This window comes from Mustela lutreola, chromosome 1 (genome assembly GCF_030435805.1).
Source record: "Mustela lutreola isolate mMusLut2 chromosome 1, mMusLut2.pri, whole genome shotgun sequence".
Taxonomy (NCBI): Eukaryota; Metazoa; Chordata; class Mammalia; order Carnivora; family Mustelidae; genus Mustela; species Mustela lutreola.
In genome coordinates, this window is record NC_081290.1 from 192,196,952 (window position 1) to 192,214,814 (window position 17,863).

Here is a 17,863-nt window from a genome sequence, read left to right on the forward strand (position 1 = left end):
TAGCAGAACTTGATGGAATGCCCAATTGATTTGGCCAAGTCCTGAATCAATCTAAGAGGATTGTCAATCTGGCTGGTGCCTACAAAGATCTTTCTCATGTCACAGAACTTATACTTGGCCTCCTCAGGCATAATGATGAACAGCAAGGTGACCTTTGGGTCACAGATCACATAGAAATCCTTGCCACTCTTGTCAATGTTGAAGACATTCATAACTGGCAGGGTATCCTATGTTGGTTTGCAGCCTGCAGTCAAGCTTAAGGAATCGTGGCCTGCAGATCTACTTTCTCTCCTCTCAGAGCACACTTGAATCTGTTCTTTAGTAAAATAATGAGAGGGGCCAGTGAATGCACAACGGACAAAAACGTCAGTTAGTATGTTGAGTATCTAATGCTTTGGAGTGCTATATGTTTCAGCACCATGAGTCATGACTGTTCCAGGTACAGAAAGAGCTGAAATCCATGCATCAACTACACAGGGAAGATTTGCTTTGCTCCTGCCAGGCCAGGAGCATAGAGGCAATACCAACCTATGGCCACTTTAAAATGAAATCTGGCTTGATAGTATTCAGACCACAAGCTAGCATGAATTTTGTCCCCAAAACAGCAAGAATGTGGGCTTGTGGTTCAAAATTCCCAAGTAGGATCTTTCTTTCTTTTCCTATTCATTCTAGAACCAGCCTAAAGAGATAAGTTTCCCTTTGAGTGATTAGTTTCTACATCAACCATTTCTAGAGTCCTGGCTTATACTAGAATCTTGGATTCTACTTCCTACCCTTCCTTGGATCCAGACTTTGCCTCCTATTAGAGGTCATTAAAATGCAAATTTCAGGCCTTCCAACTTTCAGTCACAAAAGATTTTTGGTGTTACCCTAATCATTAAAAACCAGATAAGCTACAAAATCATAGTTCTTCACCCAACAGAGACCTGAGGACAGAAAATAAAACTAACTAAATGAAGCTCTAGAAAGTAAAGAGTCCTTCCTTTAAAAGTAGAAATCTATAGCTGTTTTCATCATAGTAGAAATGCTAAAAGATGAAAGAGTCATCATAGTAGGTGATAAGGAGAAGCCAGCCACATTTTAATGAATTTTTAATGATTGCATGTGAAGTAGCATGATGAACTAGATCCCCAAGGAGCCCCAAGCAGAGTGTGCACCTGCCTGCTATTTACCATAGGCCCTCATAGAAGGCACATGGATTATAAGCTAAAGGCTGAGAGAAGAGCAGAAGGGCTTAGAGAGATCCCATATAAGGTGCTCTGACCTCTCCCAAGTAAAATGATGCTCAGTGAAGTGTACGAGCAAGGCAGAAAGAGGAGGGAAATCACTCTCAGGCACTCTGGGATTTTACTGAGTGCAAACAGCAAATTCCAAAGACTAAAAGCAGACTAGTAGAACAGAGAGAGCTCTCCTTGGGTATATAAAGATAAGGACAGAACTGCAGAGCCAATAGAAATTTCTAGTGACTCAAAATGCTAGAAAACAGGCTGTGAAGCGGACAGAAATCTCTCATGTTTCAAAAAGCGGGTGTCTAGTCTGTAAATTATCAAAGGAATTAATGAGGAGTTACTGGTACTTGCCTGGGGCCTCTACAGGGCTAGGGATTCTAGGCATTCTGACAGAAGAAGGGCTGAGGAATTTTCCATAGAAAATATTGTTTCCTTTAACCTCTACTAATCTCATATACACGGTGTTCAATGTACAATGTAGGAGACATACAAAGAAGAAAATGCAACTCATGATCATGAGAGGAAAGAAGCAGACCAGGAGATGGATCAGCCATTGGAATTATGAGACAGGGACTCTAAAATAACCAGGAAAATGTTAGAGGATCTATAAGGAAAGCTAGACAACATTCACAGACATATGGGAAATGTCAGCAGAGAGACCGAAATGATAAAAATGATCAAATGAAAGCACTGGAAATGGAAAATATAATACCCTAAGTGAAGAATTAATTCGATAAGATCAGAAGCAGCCTGGGCACAGGAAGAAAATGATCTATAATGGAAAAAGAGCAGAAATTATATAAACCAAAACACAAAAATTAGGAAATGCAATGAAATATCTGAGATCTATGAGACACATACATGTAATTCAAATACCAGAAAAAAAGAGAGAATGGGGTAGAAGAAACTGTTGAAGAGACAATGGCTGGGAGCTTTCCAAAATTGTTGAAAGATGTTAATTAGCAAACTCCAAGCAAGATAAACACACACACACATACACACACAGAGTACCCAGCACACAGGCACATCAGACTCAAACTGTTGAAAACCAAGATAAAATTTAGAAGCAGCTACAAATATTACATACAGAGAAACAACAGTGAGAATTCCGCTGACTTCTCATTGGAAACTAGGTGGTCCAGAAGACAATGGAAAGACAACTTTTAAATGCTTGAAGAAAAAAAAAATAAAACTAGAATTCTATATGCAGCAAAATACATCATTCAAAAACAAATGAAAAATACATTCAAGACAGACAAAAGTGGAAAGATTTCATCTCCAGAAGAGCAGCATTGCAATAAACACTAAAAAGTAATTCAGGGTACAGGAAAATGATACCAGATGGTAGCTCAGAGCTTAAGAAAGGAATGAACACAAGAAAATTATGTGGGTAAGTAAAAAAGACAAATTTAATTTTTTTAGAGGGAGAATTATACATTTACAGCTACATTTCTTTAAAAGACTATGGAACGGACTTCAAGGGAAGATGACAGAGTATGAGGATAAGCTCACCTCCTCCCACAGATACAAACAGATCAACACTCACATCAGTATAACAGCGCAGAAAATGACCCAAAGACTGGCAGAACAAACTTCACAACTAAAGACAGAGAAGAAGAAGGGCAGAGATGCAGCGGGGAGTTAAACACACCACAGGACTGTCTATCAGGGAAGTGGGCGGACCCACAGGCAAAGAGGAGAGAAACAGACCCTTAACACAGGTGAGCTCACACAAGGAAGATGAGTTCCCATAACATCTGGCTTTGAAAATAACAGGGGATGAATTTTCATGAATTCTTACCAGTGGGACTTACCCAGGAATTTCATTTTATTTGTTTCTTTCCAAATTTTTAAATTTATTTATTTGTCAGAGAGAGTGCATAAGCAGGGGGAGCTGCAGGCAGAGAGAGAAGCAGGCTCCCAGTTGAGCAGGGAGCCTGACAGGAGGTTTGATCCCAGGACCCTGAATCATGACCTAAGCCAAAGACAAGATGCTTAACCAACTGAGCCACTGACTTTCCAAATTTTTATTTAAATTCTAGCTAGTTAACATATAGTATGGTACTGGTTTCAGGAGTAGAATTGAATGACTCATCATTACATGACACCACCCACTGTTCATTAGAACAAGTGCTTCCCTTAATACCCATCACCCAAACCCTGGAATTTTAAAAACCCATAGGCTTGGCTCTCAGAGAATTCGGAGAATGGACAGAAAACGGAGTCCGCATCCTTAAAGAGACAACACAACAAACAGCCCTATGGAGATGAAGATTATAAGCAGCAGTTTCAAAAACACCTGGGCCATACAGAAGTGTTACTAATCTCAGAGCAAGTCCCCAAAGAGACAGAAATGGCTGGGAGATGCCAGCAGGAACAAAGGAACTGGCAAACAACACTGCAGACTCCCACCCCCCAGCATAAACACAGGGCCATCTGTGGGAGCCAGTGCAGTGCCTATACTCGCTGCCTAATTTACTAACACCACATGTACTGCCCCTGCACTTTGGTAGACCTGCCCCCTCCAGCCAGTCCTGTCTCAGGCCCAGTGTTGCAAATGCCCTTCCTACAGAGGACAGGAAGCACACAAGCCTTGCTAACACCACCACACTTGCCAACCTGCTCCCCTGTCCACAAGGCAAATCTGAGCCTTCAAATGCTGTTTGCCTGGAGCCCATCCAGGGCAATGCCACAGGCCTGGCAGTTGTGCAAGCAGCCCCAATAGGGGCTGGCACCACTCCAAAGCGACTCCTTCCCTGGAAATAGGGGAAGATAGCCACACACAAAAGTCAGACTTTGGCCTCAGCAGTGGGTTGGGAGCAGATATCTAGTCTGACTGCAAGCCCCATGCACCAATGAAGGCTTCTCAAGGGACAATACAGGGAAAGTACCCTGAACTTTAGTACTGCTGCATCTCTGGCAAATGCCTGGTCTGACTCAACTCAAGCTTAAGGCAGCCCTAGACAGGCCCGCTAACACTACAGAGACCAAACAATGCACACAACAGGAAGAGAGCCATCACAGATGAGTAGACTGATGGAAAAAGTGGCCAAGCCACAAGAGCAGGGTGCACGCAACACAAAGAAGACACCTCCGAAGCACCAGGTTCTGGTGAACAGGGGGCTCTGTAAAACAGGACACTACAAGGCCTCTTCTTCATAAGGCCATGACTTTCAAGAGCAGGAGACATAGCAGACTTTCCTGTGACACAGAAACAGACAAACAAAATGAAGAGACAGAAGAATATGTCCCAAATGAAAGAACAGGGCAAAATCATAGCAAGAGACCTAAGTGAAATAGAGATACATGATATGCCTGATTGAGAATTTCAAGTAATGATCATGAAAATGCTCACTGGACAGGAGAAAAGAGTAAGACAGAAAACATAAAAAAGAACCAATCAGGGGCGCCTGGGTGGCTCAGTGGGTTAAGCCGCTGCCTTCGGCTCAGGTCATGATCTCAGGGTCCTGGGATCGAGTCCCACGTCGGGCTCTCTGCTCAGCAGGGAGCCTGCTTCCTTCTCTCTCTCTCTCTCTGCCTGCCTCTCAGTGTACTTGTAATTTCTCTCTGTCAAATAAATAAATAAAATCTTAAAAAAAAAAAAAAAAAGAACCAATCAGAGATGAAGAACTCAATAACTGCAATTAAAAATATATGAGGTGGAGGGGCACCTGAGTGGCTCAGTCAGTTAGGTGTCCAACTCTTGATTTTGGCTTAAGTCATGATCTCAGGGTTGTGAGATTGAGCCCCACATTGGGCTCTGCACTCGGCACAGAGTCTGCTTGTCCTCCTCCCTCTGGTCCTCTCCCCACTCACATACTCTTTCCCTCTCTCTCTAAAATAAATAATATCTTTATATATATATATAGGAGGTAGAATAAACAGTAGCCTAGAGCCAGAAGGACAGATGAGTAACATGGAGGACAGAATAATGGAAGAAATCAGCTTGAGAGGAGACAGAATTATAAAAAGCAAAAATAGCCTTAGAGAATTCAGTGACATCTTCAATCATAATAACATTAACATTATAGGGATACTAGAAGGAAGACAGAAATTGGGAGCAGAAAATTTATTTGAAAATTTCCCAAACCTGGGAAAGAAACGGAAATCCAGATCCAGGAGGAACAGAGTGCCCCCAAAAATCAACCCAAGGAGGTTCACATCAAGACATATAGTAATTAAAATGGCAAAAAATAATCATAAAGTTTTTAATCAGGACTAGAAAACAGTTACATACAAGGGAAACTCCTTATAGTTATCACCTGACTGTTCAGCAGAAACTTTGTAGGCCAGAAGATAGAACAGATAAATGAAACTTTGTAGCCCAGAAGAGATTGGCATAATATATTTAAAGTGCTGAAAGGAAAATATCTGCAACCAAGAATACTCTATCCAGCAAGGCTATCATTCAGAATAGAAGTAGAGATAAAGAGTTTCCCAGGCAAATGGAAGTTAAAGGAATTCATGACCAATAAACTAGCCCTACAAGAAATGTTAAAGGAGACTCCTGAAGTGGAAAGGAAAGGCCATAAGTAAGAGTAAGGAAAGCACAAAAGCAACAACAACAACAAAAAAAATGAGCATATCTGTAAAAATTCCAAGGTTTCAAAATGAAAGAATGAAAAGTATGACACCATATACCTAAAACATTGGTGGGGGAGGAGTAAAAAATGGGTTCAGACTTAGGCAATCATCTTAGTCTATCAACTTAGTATAGACTGCTATATGTAGAAGATTTTTATATACAAACTGAATGGTAAGCACAAATCAAAAACCAGTAGTAGATAGGGAAAAGGGAATCCAAGTACATCACTAAAAAGCCAACTGATCGGGAAAGAACTACAAAAATAACCATAAAACAAGTAAACATGGCAATAAATACATGCCTATAAATAACTAATTCGAATGTAAACGGACTAAACACTCCAATCAAAAGACATAGGGTGAGAAAGTGAATAAAAACACAAGATCCATCTATATGCTGCATACAAAGAGACTAAAGATGCAGGCAGATTGAAATGAAGGGTTGGAGAAGCCTTTATCATGAAAACAGATGTGAAAAGCATGACAGGGTAGAAATACTGATACCAGACAAAATAGACTTTGAAACAAAGACAGCAACAAGAGACCAAGAACATTATAGAATAATAAATGGAAAAGTTCAACAAGAAGATATAACAATTGTAAGTATATCTGCACCCAACATGGGAGGACCCATATACTTAAAGCAGTTAATAACAAACATAGCGGAAGTAACTCATAGTACTACAATACAGGAGGGGACATTAACACCTCACTTACAACCATGGACAGATCATCCAAACAGAAAATCAACAAGGAAACAGTAACTTTGAATGACACTTTGGACCAGATGGATTTAACAGATATATTCAGAGCATTCCATCCTAAAACTGGAATACACATTCTTTTCAAGTGTACATTCTGGAACATTCTCCAGAAAGAGATCACATTCTCCAGAGAACATCTAGAAGAGGCCACAAAACAAGCCTCAACAAATTCAAAAGACTGAAGTCATACCATGCATCTTCTCTGATCACAATCCTATGAAACTAGAAATCAACCACAAGAAAAAATGTAGAGTAACACAAATGCATGGAGGCTAAATGACATGCTACTAAACAATGAATGTCTCAACCATGAAATCAAAGAGGAAATTTAAAAAATACGTGGAGACAAATGAAAATGAAAACAACTGTCCAAAATCTTTGGGATGCAGCAAAAACTGTTCTGAGGGAAGTTTTAGCAGTATAGGCCTACATCAAGAAGCAAGAAAAATCTCAAATAAACAACATAACCTTACACTAAAAGGACATAGAAAAAAGAAGAACAAAGCCCAAAACCAGCAGAAAGAAGGAAATAATAGAGACTAAACAGAAATTAATAAGATAGAAACTAAAAAACCAATAGAACAGATAAATGAAACCAGGAGCAGGTTCTTTGGAAAGATCAACAAAATTGATAAACGTCTAGCCAGACTCATCAAGAAAGAGAGTGAGAGAGAGGTCTCAAGCAAAATCAGAAATGAAAGAGGAGAAATAACAACCAACACCACAGAAATACAAAGGATTTAAGACAATATTATGAAAAATTATATGCAAACAAATTGGAAAATCTATAAGAAATGAATTCCTAGAAACATAGAGCCTCCCAAAATTGAATTAAGAAGAAATAGGAAATTTGAACAGACTAATTACCAACAATGAAAGTAAATCAATAAAAAAACAAAAACAAAAACAAAAAAACCCAAAAAACTCCCAAGAAACAAAAGTCCAGGATCAGGGACGCCTGGGTGGCTCAGTCGGCTAGGTGTCTGCCTTCCGCTCAGGTTGTGATCCTGGGGTCCTGGGATCAAGTCCCACGTTGAGTTCCTTGCTCGGCAGGGAGGCTGCTTCTCCCTCTGCCTGCTGCTCCCCGCGATTGTCCTTGCTCTGTCTGTCTCCCTGACAAATAAATAAAATCTTAAAAAAACAAAAAAGGTCCAGGACCAATGGCTTCACAGGTGAATTCTACCAAATACTTACAGAAAAATTAATACCTATTCTTCTCAAATTCATTCTATGAGGTCAGTATCACCCTGATACCAAAACCAGATAAAGACACCACAAAAAAAGAAAACTACTGATCAATATCTCTGATGGACATAGATGCAAAACTCTTCAACAAAATACTAGTGAACCAAATCCAAAGATACGTTAAAAAAAATCACTCACCATAATCAAGTGAGATTTATTCCCAGTATGCGTAAATGGTTCAATATTTGCAAATCAATCAACATGATACATTGCATCAATAAGAGAAAGGATAGGTCAGGAACAAGAAAAGGATGTCTACTCTCCCCACTTTCAGCACAGTACTGAAATAAATTGATGGATGGATAGATAGATGGGAAGAAAGAATCCAAACTGGTAAAGAAAAAGTAAAACTTACGCTACTCTGGAAAACAGTATAGAGGGTCCTCAAAAAACTGAAGATAGAATTACCATATGATCTAGTAATTCTACTACTGGTTATTTGCCCAAAGAATATGAAAACACTAATTCAAACAGATATATGCACCCCTATGTTTACTGCAGTATTATTTACAATAGCCAAATTATCTATGCAAATCAGTCAAGGGACTCACAAAAGAATGTAAAGTATGACACTATATACCCCAAATTTCAGGGTAGGGGACTGAAGGAGTAAAAATCTAATGCTTTCAGAGTAGATTCAAACTTAAATGACCCATATACAGAAAACATTAAATATAAACCTAATGGTAAATGCATATCAAAAAATGTTAATAAATATGCAAGAAAAATAAAGAGAAAGGAATCCAAGTATAACACTAAGAAAGCAAACTAATTATAAGAGAAAAGAGCAAGCGAAGAAATAAAGAACCACAAAAACAACCATAAAACAAGTAATAAAATGGTAATAAATACATATCTATCAATAATTACTTTAAATGTAAATGAACCAAATGTTTCAATCAAAAGACACAGGGTGAGAGTGGATTAAAAAAAGTAAGATCCATCTATATGCTGCTTAAAAGGGTCTCATTTCAGACCCAAAGACACATGCAGATTTAAACTGAAGGGATGAAAAAACATTCATCACACAAATGGAAGTGAAAAGAAGGCTGGGGTAGAAATATTTATAACAGACAAAATAGACTTTAAAATAAAGACAGTAACAAGAGACAAAGAAGGACACTGCATAATCAAAATGAACAAACAAGAAGATATAACAATTGTAAATATTTATGCATTGAACATGGGAACACCCAAATATATAAGGCATCTAATAACAAACATAAAGGAAGTAATTACCAAGTGAGGGAGGTGGGGGGGATGGGTGAGACTGGTGGAGGGTATTAAGGAGGGCACATATTGCATGAAGCACTGGGTATGCTGCATAAACAATGAATCTTGGAACATGAAAAAAATAAAATTAAATTAAGATGTTAATAATAAATAAAGTAATAAAGTAATTGATAGTAACACAATAATTGTAGGGGACATTAACAGCCTACTTACCACAATGGACAGATCATCCAAGCAGAAAATCAACAAGGAATAGTGGCTTTGAGTGACATAGTGGACCAGATGGATCTAACAGATATATTCAGAATATTCCATCCTACAAGAGCAAAACACACACTCTTTTCCAAGCACACATGGAATACTCTCCAGAACAGATCACAAGTCTCAACAAATTAAAAAAAAAAAAAAAATCATACGACACATCTTCTCTGACCACAATGCTATGAAACTAGAAATCAACCCAAGAAAAAATCTGGAATAACACAAGTACATGGAGGTTAAATAACATGTTACTAAACAATGAATGGATCAGTCAAGAAATCAAAGAAGAAATTAAAAAATCACTTTCTTACACCATACACAAAAACTCAAAATGGATTAAAGGTTTAAACATGAGACCTGAAACCATAAAATTTCTAAAAGAGAGCACAGGCATTAATTTCTCTGACATTGGTCATAGCAACTTCTTTCTAGATAGAGCTCTTGAAGTGAGGGAAATAAAAGCAAAAATAAACTATTGGGACTACATCAAAATAAAAAGCTTCTACACAGCAAAGGAAAGAATCAATAAAGCAAAAAGACAACCTACTGAATGGCAAAAGGTATTTGCCACTGACACAGCCAATAAAGGGTTAGTGTTCAAAGTACATAAAGAACTGATATACCTCAATACTAAGAGAAAAAAAAAATCCAGTTTAAAAATGGGCAGAAGACATGAACAGACATTTCTCCAAAGAAGACATCCAGATAGCAATGGACGCATGAAAAGATGCTCAACAGCACTCATCAGAGAAATGCACATCAAAATCGCAATGAGATATCACTTCACACCTGTCAGAATGGCTAAAATAAAAAACACAAGAAACACCAAGTGTTGGCAAGGATGTTGAGAAAAAGGAACCCTTGTGTACTGTTAGTGGGAATGCAAAATGCTCCAGCCACTGTGGAAGGCAGTGGAAGTTCCCACAAAAAATGAAATATAGGGTTACTATATGATCCAGTATTCCACTACTGGGTATTTAATCAAAGGATATGAATATGCCAAAATGGAAAAATAGAGGTACCCCTATGTTTATTGCATTTACAATAGGCAAACTATAGAAACAGCCCAAACGTCCAACGGTAGATGAACAGGTATCACATATATAATACAATGGAATATTGTTCAGCCATTAAAAAAAAAAAATGAAATCCTACCATCTGCAACAACATGGATAGATCTAGAGGGTACAATGCTAAGTGGAGTAAATCAGAGAAAGAAAAATACCACATAATTTCACTCATATGTGAAATTTAGGAAATAAAACAAAAAAGAGACAAACCAGTACACCTGGGTTGCTCAGTGGGTTAAAGCCTCTGCCTTTGGCTCAGGTCATGATCCCAGAGTCCTGAGATCAAGTTCCCCATTGGGCTCTCTGCTCAGCAGGGAGCCTGCTTCTCCCTGTCACTCTCCCTCTGTTCTCTTTCTCTCTCAAATAAATAAATAAAATCTCTTAAAATATTAGATGAGAGAGAGAGAAACCACCCAAAAAACAGAGTCTTAACTATAGAGAACAAACAGATGGTTACCAGAGGGGAGGGTGGGTGGGAAGATGGGGGAAAAAAGGAAGTGGATTTGGAGTACACTTACACTGATGAGCACTGAGTAACATTTAGAATTGCTGAATCGCTATATTGTACACCTGAAACTAATAAAACACTGTATGTTAATTACACTGGAATTTTTTATAAAAAGGTTAGCAGCCTTGGGCGCCTGGGTGGCTCAGTTGGTTAAGCAACTGCCTTTGGCTCAGGTCCTGATCCTGAAGTCCCGGGATTGAGTCCTGCATCTGGCTCCCTGCTCAGCCGGAAGTCGGCTTCTCCCTCTGACCCTCTCCCCTCTCATGCTCGCTCTCTCTCCCTCTCTCAAATAAATAAATAAAATCTTTAAAAATAATAATAATAATAAAAAGGTTAGCAGGCTTTAAAGCATGATAATTGCTTTAACCAAAGTATATACAATAATACCTACGAGGTGTTTTGAAGAACACAGAGAAGGGAATAACCTAGAAGATAGTTATGAATTGAATTGAGTTGAATTCCACAAAAAGTAATGTTGGAGTTCTAGCTTCCAGAGTTTCACACTGTAATCTTATTTGGAAATAGGCTGTTGTAGAAATAACCAGTTAATGAAAATCAGGTCCTACTGAATTAGTATGTGTCCTCAATCCCAATAACTGATGTCCTTAATAAGAAAGGAAATATGGACATACACATAGGGAGAACACCACGTAACGAACAAAGCAGAGAGTGAGGTAAGGCAATTTCAAGTCAAGGAACAGCAAGGACTGAAGGCCATTACCTCAAACTAGGAAGAGGAAAGGAAGGATTCTCTTCTCTAAACATTTCAGGAAGCCCTGCCAGCGCCTTGATTTTGGACTTCCAGCTTCCGGAGCTGTCAGACAATAAATTTAGGTTGTTTTAAGCTGCCCAGTTCATGGTACTCTGTTGTGGAAGCCCTAGCAAACTACTAGGTAGAGTATATATTAGCGTTCTGTGTTTTACAGAGGAGGAACAAATCCCCAAAGTTACAAACTTTAAGTGTAACCATGCTGGCATTGGACCCAAGTCTTCAAAACTATTGTTCTTGGCACTACCTTGGGACCAGAATAAATTAGCTCTGACATTCAAAGTCCACTGGTGATAAGAAAGGCAATAAGTAGATAAAAGATGTTTGGGGAAGTCTAGCTCTTTGTGGACTAGCCATTTGCATGTTCTTTCCTTTCCTCAAATTTTATAAAGCGCAGAAATCTGGAAATAGTTTTCTCAATAGGTAAGATGCCGATAAATAAAATGCTAGCCTCTTTCATCAGAAAGATGGTTTTCATTCTGTTTCTGATTATTTGGTGACCTAGGTATCTGGATAAACTTCTTCACTAAAAAATTTCCACCACTGACTCAAGAGGACTACAGAAGCCAATAAAAAATTTCAAATGTCAGTGCTGAGCAAAGGGAGGAAATCACTGACAAGTAATTTCAAACAGGGCCACCCTGTTGGCTTAGTCAGTAGAGCATGTGACTCTCCATCCCAAGGTTATAGATTTGAGCCCTATGTTGGAGGTAGAGATTACTTAAAAATAAAATCTAAAAAAAAAAAAAAAAAAAAAAAAAAAAGATGTTAGAGCTGAAAGCCAGGCCTGAGGCCAAATTCTTGTTGTCTTGGTAGTATTAAAGACCTCAAAGTGAAAATTTAAGTTAGAGAGACCTTCCATTAGTAGAATCCCCAGAAGCCTGGCAGATGCTAATTTAAATTCTCCCATGAAGAAATTCATTCCAGGCTTCAAAAGAATTCCAACAAATAGAAGTCATTCATGAGTCCATCCTCCATGGTCTCCTCCATGGTCTCATTTATAAGACAATTTTCACCTTGAGCTTTACTGTACCAGGCTATGCTCTTTGATGTCACCCACGGCACAGACAATTCCTTGCCCTTCTAGTCCTACCTACTGCCTGACACCGGCGAACTCCCATTTCTCCTTCAAGTCTTTACTTGACCTGGGAAGCTGCTTGGAGTTCCTTAGAGAAAGTCAACATTCTGTCTGCACACTATTGTGTTCCAGCACATGCTTTTTACTTACAACTCCAATTGCCTCGGGACCCACCAGCCCACAGTTATGAATGACATCAACACCAACAGTTCAAATGTCACAGATCAATTGCTCCCTCACCCATGGTCTCGGACAAAAATCTCTCCCTTTGTTACTTCTGGAAATTTATGGGCATGCCTCATTAGTGCACGTGAATGAGTCTACGCTCTGCTGTTGTTATGGAACTCATCTAAGGGAAGGTGAAAAAAAACCAGCAGATCCAAAATGGAGTCACTTTTGCTAAGCCCCACCGAGACTTCCTGACTGACTACACTAAAATTTCAGCCTCCCAGGAGTGGAATTTGAAGCCAATCAGCCTGGGATTTCCACACCAGCATTAGTGAGGTGATCTGCTTTAGGAAGAACTCCTGCTTTCCCCCCAAGGGAAAGAGACCCCGCCTCAAACAATCCACTTTCAACTTCTTTGTCTCACCCTCCTCCTGCCTATAAAAACCTTCCATTTTGTGTACCTCCTTGGAGCTACTCTCCACTTGCTAGATGGGATGCTGCCCGATTCATGAGTGGTTGAATAAAGCCAAATAGATCTTCAGATCCACTCAGTTGAATTTCGGTTTTTAACAGGAGTCACATGGCCAGCTTTCTGTAAAAGCACTGTTTCTAGCCCAGAGTCCTAATTCTAAGGCTCCAAAGTGAGAGAGAGAGAGAGAGAGAGATCCCTAAATGGCACAGCAAGCATGACTAATGTTTGTGTGAATATATGGGTACATGGCATACAGCTGGAATTGTAAAGAATAATTACCTGCGCAGAGCAGAATTAGGACGTGGACACGCCTCTTTTTTTTTTTGTTTTTTTCCCCTTTATAAGCTCTTTTATTTGTTTTTAAATACACACTTGCTCTTTGATGAAAATAGACTCGATTGTTTAAAACGACAGAGCATGCTTTCTGGTCCTTACGGGTCTGCAGTCAGTCTGTGTTCCACTCAGGGCTTGATCCCAGAATCCATGCGTTTGTGACCGGAGCTGAAGGCAGGCGCCCCTAGAAACTGATTTTAGCTGAACAGACAGACTACCAGAATGAAGGCTACGTTTTTCGGCCTCCCTAATAGTTAGATGGAGCCATGTAACCGAGTTGTAGCCATGTGAATGTCAGAAAGGATGTATGGAATTTTCAGACCAAGGCTTTCAAAGAGTGGGTATGCACGTTCCATTCCCTCTTTGCCATTCCTCTAGATAAGACACAGAAAGTTATGACAATGGCAGAATTACAAGATGGAAAAACTTGGATCCCATTTGGAGGAGGGCTACCCAATGACCAGGATCATCCATTTGAACTGTTTTTTGAGTGAAAGATAAATTTCTACTGTGTTGGGGGTCATTGTACTTCAGGGGCTTGTTACCACAGACAAGTAAGTTAATTAACACTTTCATGGTTAAGAAAACCTTTTCTCTGGAGTAAACTTCTGTTATTTTGGATGTCTATCATATGACCTACATCCTCATCAATATTATATATACATATGCTTTAAGAATTTTATTTTTACCTGAATATTTATTCTCCAGTCATTCCCTAAGGTCTTTCTTTTGAGTACGGTCCCTCTGATTGGAGCTCTGGTATTGCCTAAACTATAGGCCCAGTGCTTTGCATTTGATTTTCAGCTTTAATTTGTTCACAGTAGAGACAAGTTAACTCTTGCAGATCAAATTGAAGGCAGAATCCTACCAGATTTGGGGCTTGAAAAAGTCTTTCTAGGCTCTCATAACCACATTGCCTATACCCAATTCAATAGCTATTTATATTAGAAGTCATCTTCATGTTGTCTTCCCAAAACGTTCTTGGTTTTCATGGAAACAAGTCTTGGGGTGCCTGGGTGAGAGTAAGCCCCAAGACCAGTGATCTTGGGGTCATGAGATGGAGTCCCACGATGGGCTCCACATTCAGCAGAGTTTGCTTCAGATTCTCCCTCTCTCTGCCCCTCCTGCTTGTGTGCTTGGACTCTCACACACTTGCTCGCTCTCTCACAAATAAATCAATCTTTTAAAAAAAAATTATTTTTCTTTGCAGACTCAAATTTTATCAATTTGTAAAATTTAATTACATAATTATGAGGAATGTAACAGAAATCAATAGACTCGTAGCATAACTGACTCTTGTTAAGCATCCCACTCCACTGGTGGAAGTAGATACGCAGGTGTGAACCAAAATGAAGGCTACAAGCTTTGAGTCTTTAGTATTTTCCAAAGATCTGCTGGCACATTTCAGAAAGGCTACTGAGAACATTAGTTAAGTGGACACTGGTTGGGAAGAGCTTCTACTGTATGCAATGTGTACTTCTGGGGGGAGAGAGACCATAGATTTCATTTAATTTTCAGAGGGATCTCTGATCCCTAAAATATTAAGTAGCTACTGCAGGTTAAAACCTAATCCATGGCACCAGATTGAGGAATGAATATCTTCTCTTCCTATATCTGTTTTTGGATGCTTGTGAACCTTTTCTTGAATGCGCTTTTCTCTTTCTTTTCTTTTTTTTTTTTTTTTTTTAAGATTTTATTTATTTATTTTAGAGAGAGAGAGAGAAAATGAGAGAGAACATGAGAGGAGAGAGGTCAGTGGAAGAAGCAGACTCCCTGCGGGGCAGGGAGCCCCATGTGGGACTCGATCCCGGGACTCCAAGTTCATGACCTGAGCTGAAGGTAGTCGCTTAACCAACTGAGCCACCCAGGCTCTCCTTGAATACTCTTTTCTATCTAAAAACTAAATTCATACAAATAGGTGTTTGCAAGCCTGTGGCCCCACCAGCTCATCAAAAACACTCAGACTCTAGTTTAGAATCTACCAAGTAAATGAGGCTCCCTTACTCCACTCTAGTCAAATGCTCCCCACACGGAGAAAGGGACTGTAACCAAGCTGTCTAATAAAATAGCCATCATCAGTTTTGATCCTTTCACCCTTTTGTTTTCTTCATAGCATGTATCACCATCTGGTGGTGGTGCAGGATCCCGTACATATTCAGTGATAAAATTCTAGCTATTCCAGGTATTATATTGGAGGTTTGCTTATAATTTCAATGTCAGATTTCCCCATCTTTCACAATAGGTTATTTTTCTCAAATGCGATATTACTTAATTCAAGGGAAAAAAATACTTTCGGACTAAACAAACCACATAAGCAAGTACACAGCAGCTACAAATGTGGAACCTTTGTACTAGATAAATACCTTTTAAATCTGTGAGAATAAAAGAAAATCTCACTACAAGGGACTTGAGTGGCCAGCAGGGGGAGCGCTTACACCCTTTCACTCCTCGTCAACTGCAGACCCAACAAGGAAGAGCCTAACCTTGCAAGTCCATTTACTTTTTTTTTTTTTTTTTTTAAGATTTTATTTATTTACTTGACAGAGACAGAGAGAGATGATCACAAGTAGGCAGAGAGGCAGGCGGGGGGTGGGGGGTAGGGGTTGGGGGGAAGCAAGCTCCCTGCTGAGTAGAGAGCCTGATGTGGGGCTCAATCCCAGGACCCTGAGATCATGACCTGAGCAGAAGGCAGAGGCTTAACCCACTGGGCCACCCAGGCGCATCCATATACTTTTGCTGTTACTTTACCATCCCAGTAAGAGGAAGGTTTCCCTCTGTCCTAGCAACAACCCAGCCAATGGAAAGACATTGAAAGACAACAAAGCCTACGAAAAGCCATTCTACTTCCAACTCCCAGTTTATTCCAATGGACTTTTATTTACGACAGCCTTCCCGACCTCCCCTTTTTCTCTATGAACTAGAGTTTCTTTTTTCCCCCCTGTGGATTTGCCTGTGAGTTTGCCATAGCTTGCTTGCCCTAAATTGCAATGCTCTACTATTCTCAAGTAAACCCCTTTTTGCTGGCAAAATAGCTGGCTGTTTTATTTTCAAGGTTAACATTTTTATGTTTCTCAGAAATAATACATAAAAATCTTAATCTCAGACATTAAAGGGTTAAATGAGAATGACAAGGAAACAAGAAATGTGACTTGGAAAGCGGGAGCCAATTTATCGTCTTGAGGCTGTACACCTGAAACGAATATACGTCATCAAGTCATTACGGTGTACACCTGAAACTAATATACTGTTACAGGCCCACTTAAAAAAAAAAAAAAAAGAAGAAGAAAAAAAAGAAAATAGGAGGCAAGCCACAGGTATTTAAAACAATATTCATATAAAAGGTTTTTATGGAATCTAATTCATTTCTCCCCTTACCTGGTAACACTTCCGTAAGGAAACAGAAATAGGTCTTTCCCAAACTTAGTTATCAGCATTATCACTTTTCAGCATTTTCTTCTACTGATCACCCACGAGGGAGCAACACGGAAGGACAACATTTTCTCCCGACTGATCTAATTCATTAGAGCTGCGGTTTTCTAACTGGCGCAAACCTCAGGCTCACTTGGGGTCTGGGAAGATACGGATTTCTGGGACCCTCCGGCACCTTCTGATCCAGAAGGCCCGAGCGACTCCCGAGAACCCGTCTTTCCAAGCACGTCCCCGAGGATGCCAGCACGGCCGGCTGGCCCCTGAGAAGGCCCACACGGAGGCTCCCAGAAATTCGGTTTACAGGCGTGACCACCGCAAACCACCACCAAACCAAACCAAACCAAACCACACACTCCGACTGGGAAATACTCGTCCTCGTCTCACAGGTACTGAACTTCCCTCAAGGTAAGCGGGGAAATGCCTCCGTCATTCAACTCAAAGGAAAAGACCTATTTCCCCTCCAGGTAGGGCATCGGTTTTAGGAATGTCTGCATAAACACAGTCAGTCTTTTTCGTGCAAGACTCAACTACACCCGTAGTGGCGGCTGAAAAGCAAACAAAAACAAAACCTGAAACTCCATTCTCCGCGGCTCGGGTACCTGAACCAGCGTCCCGCCCTCGTTTCCAACCGGAGGACGGAGGGGGCGTGGCCGAGCGCGCGGCGCCCACGTGACCACTGAGAGCCGCGCGCAGCCAAGTCGCGCGATCTGCCGTCATATC

General features: G+C 40.0%; 1 long non-coding RNA gene across 4 annotated transcripts in view; it reads right to left on the reverse strand.

The window, feature by feature from the left end:
* The window catches only part of LOC131837479 (uncharacterized), a 44,194-nt gene extending 26,390 nt beyond the window's left edge, over window positions 1-17,804 (reverse strand). For 2 of the 4 annotated variants that reach the window (XR_009356094.1, XR_009356088.1), the window contains exon 1: window positions 17,713-17,804. This is a non-coding gene — a long non-coding RNA (uncharacterized LOC131837479). Of the gene's footprint in view, window positions 1-17,089 lie in introns of all 4 variants that reach the window. The other 2 variants (XR_009356100.1, XR_009356082.1) reach the window with 1 other exon arrangement.
* Window positions 17,805-17,863: the final 59 nt, after the last annotated feature.